Here is a 4,431-nt window from a genome sequence, read left to right on the forward strand (position 1 = left end):
GTCATAGAGATAGAGGCACAGATAGCCACGATACAGTCGCGGCTATAGCAGAGATGACTAGATGGGTGGTGTGGTGAAATGGGAGCCTACAAAGGCAACCGTTTCAGCCACCATACAGGAGCAGTAGCAGAGGGCTTCGAAGGCCCTTAACATCCAGATACGAGGGATCACATGAGATAGCACTAGCACCACGACGATGCCCATGAGACCCCAACTAAGAGCAACCCCTAGTCATTCACTTTAGAGATTCATATGCTCGACTAGCAACACTCCGACGTCGAGCCGCTCTATGAGAGCATCCCACCCTATCCATGGATGAGGATTTGACACCACTATAGATTAAGGAGCGATGAGTTCTTCTCCAGTAGTGGGATGTTGCTGGCAAGGAGGGGAAATGGGCCGTGGTCCGAGATGATAGGTTGTTGACCAGCACCCCGTCAGGCTCCCACCCATACCCCCTAGGGGGACTGGGCCTATGAGACTCAGGTTTTCGAGACCCTAGCTTGCACCATTTGGAACTGCAATAGTACCTTATGGTCAGACCAAGGGAACTTCTCGGAATCTTACACAGAATGAGACAATCTTTTACATGGAGACACACCAGAGCCCAGAGCATCCACTACCAATAGTCAGTGGGGCTACACATGGAGTCAGCCTTCAGGGATGAGACAAGGGATATAAGAGGAGTTTGAGGATCAGGTAGGGTCGCAGTATTGTACAGGTCTTCCCTCGCTAGAGCCATCTCCATTGAGAGGAAGGACACACTCCCAATTCATGTGGATCCAAATCCGAAGCATAGCCACTCGTGACCTTTTCATAGCAATATGCTACTTCCTGCCAAACACATCCCTTTGCCAGAGTGGCACGAGAGGAGGATGAGACATCGCCATATGCACCCTTACATCAAGATATTCCAGACCTTTCAGCTTGCGGGGAAGTTCTCCTTGTTGGGGACTTCAATGCCACGGTGAGCACGCGCCAGGCACCACTCCTGGACTTCCGAGATGACTCTATTGTGCTACCAGACTTGGACCTAGATGGAGCAGGTATGACCAGAATCTCATCAGAACGGCACGGGCCTGTTACACCATATGGACATGCACTCCTTGATTTGGGCAGGATGCATGATCTCATCATCTACAACAGGCTTGACCTATGGCCCTCCTCACGTGGTTTTACTTGCTTCCCACATGGGGGGGGCACTAGTGTAGTAGATTACATCATGGGATCCCCTACCTTCACCTCATGTATCACCAACTTCACTGTAGCACCACTCCCTCCAGGAGCTGATCACACATACCTATTCTTCACTATCGCCACCTCATGCTTAGCCACACCACACACACCACCTATGAAGCACGACACCTACCACGACATACACTTTGATCACAGCCTCTCCCCTACCTACTCTAGATGTTTAAATAGACTCCTAACCTACATCGATCACATACCACTCATAGAGGACCGTGCTGCCCTGATTAATCGCACACTCCACGAGGCTACCCTCCAAATCTTTCCCCATACCACATGGTCCATAGACCACTGTGGAAACACGTGGGATAGAATAGATGCATCTCAGAAGAGGAGTGAGAGCACAAGATGTAACCAAAAATGTTGTTCACTATAGATTGTGAGAGAGGTGAGTCTCTCTTATAGAAATGGGGAGAAGGTGGCCTAGATCAAAGGCACCTTCCCTACATCAGTGGCAGTTAGCCCCTACATCCGTGGGACTGGCCTAAATCAAAGGAACCTCCCATGTGGGGGCCTTTGTCTTACATCATCACTTAGGTCACACACTAGACACATCATAGCACTTGATGTGCCTCTACAACACACACACACACACACACACACACACATGTGACTCCCCTAGATGCACACATGCACCATAGAGCAAGCCCTTGATCACACTTATCCCAACATACTCCCCCTCAAGGGTTTGCCTCTTGCAATGTCAAGGATACATCTAGACTCATAGTTTCTCATGCCATCTCTATGTCTAGGATCTCATGCTAGCAAAGGTACCCAAGGGTCAAGGTTTACAAAACTAGGATAGACCAAACACATATCACATGGCCTACATCATATGGTGACCAGAGGTGATTTACAAAAGACAAAACATATAGCATTCCTTTTGGAGTACTACTCCAGGCAGAGAACCTCAAAATTTGACCAAGTGATGATAAACAAAAATTCAAAGACAAAGTTCTCAAAAGGCAAAGTCCTTGTCTTCTACTACAAACTTGGATGCTTCTTTTGCTGATCGAGTTCTTCCTTCAGCCAGATTTGTTTGTTGTTGATGTAGCCCTTCTTCACAAGAAATGCTTCATTCTCTTTGGAGTTGTTCTTCTTCATGGAATAACACACTCCCTTTTCCAATTGTAGCCAAAGGAGCTTAATAAGCAAGATATATTTGAAGTATTTCCCTTGTGCACCAAATATTGTGTGAAGATGATCCCAAGCTTCATGTGAAGTTTCAAAGCCATCAATGTGGTGAATGTATCCCAAAGCAATGATAGCAAGAACCTTCTTGTCTTTGATCAACCAATTAGCTTCTTCTTTTGTAGGCTTCTTTTCCTTTCCATTCACAACATTCCATATCCCCTTTTTCATAAGCACAAACTTAGCTTTTGTTTGCCAAGTATGGAAACTAGTTCCATCAAACTTCTCTACTTGCTCGGGCTTAGTCATGTTTACAATTCAAGTACTCATCAATCATGGAGTCAAAGAGAATCACATATGTAAGAAAATAATACAACGTCTGTGCTCAACAGATAACAGGATCTCGTACGCAAGAGAGAAAACAAGATAGTATGGAGAATCAAAAATTTGATTACTGTGGAACTGATACAATAGATGGCACTGCCTCCCAACCATGCGCTCCTGTGAAAGAAGCTTCGATGGCATGCTGGAAACAGTAGAAGACGGAGGTTAGATGCTAAGGAATCAGGGTTGCTATAGCCAGTGATAAAATGGGCTTCACGGGCTTGCTCTTATATAGCCACCAATCGTAGTCAGTTAGGCTCAATTGGGTGATCGACCCAGTCCACCCAAAACGGTCGACTGGGGGTCGGTCCTGAAATAGGCCACCGACCATACAATAGAACCAGTGCACAAAACAGAGCAACTAACTTATGATCACGTTCGGCCCACAGCCATCCGGGATCATCTGAGGCTCCAAACAGACCCCGCAACCCAAGAGTGGGTTGCCCTAGGAAATGCTCTGTCTACCTTCAGTGCAGTCAGTCAAGGGATGCCTTCCCGCACTTGCATGTAGCCAGTATGGATTGGACATGCTGTCCAAATATGGGATGACAGGCTGTGAGCCTATTTCAGTTCCTTTGGAGCAAAATGTAACATTGAGCACAGATGCAGGTGAGCTTCTAGAAGACCCTACTATGTACAGACGCATAGTAGGAAGTTTGATTTATATGACTATTACCAGGCTAGATTTGAGTTATGCTATTGGGTTGGTAAGTTAGTTTATGCAGGCTCCAAGGAAACCACATTTGTATGTGGCTAGATGCATACTGAGGTATGTGAAGTCCACAATGCAGTATGGACTATTTTATGAGACTGGGGTTCAGATACAGTTGTATGGATACACTAATGCTGATTGGGCTAGTAGTATTTTTGATAGACGATCTACCAGTGGATATGTGTTTTCTTTAAGGAGTGCTACAGTCAATTGGAGCAGCAAGAAACAGCCTACAGCTGCCTTGTCGAGCACAAAGGCTGAGTACAGGGATGCAGCAATGCCTGCATGTGAGGTAGCTTGGTTGCGTAAGCTACTTTATCATATGCATCAGTCTGTAAGAAAATAATCCGTCTGTGCTCAACAGATAATAGAATCTCGTACGCAAGAGAGAAAACAAGATAGTATGGAGAATCAAAAATTTGATTACTGTAGAGCTGATACAATAGATGGCGCTGCCTCCCAACCGTGCACTCCTGTGAAAGAAGCTTCGATGGCATGCTGGAAATAGTAGAAGATGGAGGCTGAATGCTAAGGAATAAGGGTTGCTATAGCCAGTGATGAAATGGGCTTCACGGGCTTGCTCTTATATAGCCACCAATCGTAGTCGGTTAGGCTCAATTGGGTGGCGGACCTGCCAAAACGGTCGACTGGGGGTCAGTCCCAAAATAGGCCACCGACCATACGATAGAACCGATGCGCAAGACAGAGCAACTAACCTATGGTTTCATTCGGCCCACAGCCATTCGGGATCATCTGAGGCTCCAAACGGGCCCCACAACCCGAGAGTGGGCTGTCCCGAGAAATGCTCCGTCTACCCTCAGTGTGGTCAGTCAAGGGATGCCTTCTCGCACTTGCATGTGGCCTAGTTGGTGGTGTGCCAACTCTATCTGAAGCCGTCTACCCATCAGGCCACACATGGCCCCCATCTGGTATCCAAACCAGGACCTACCGGA

Source organism: Dipteris shenzhenensis, chromosome 31 (genome assembly GCF_047967505.1).
Source record: "Dipteris shenzhenensis isolate YYH24624 ecotype China chromosome 31, Dip_SZ_1.0, whole genome shotgun sequence".
In the NCBI taxonomy this organism is placed as follows: domain Eukaryota; kingdom Viridiplantae; phylum Streptophyta; class Polypodiopsida; order Gleicheniales; family Dipteridaceae; genus Dipteris; species Dipteris shenzhenensis.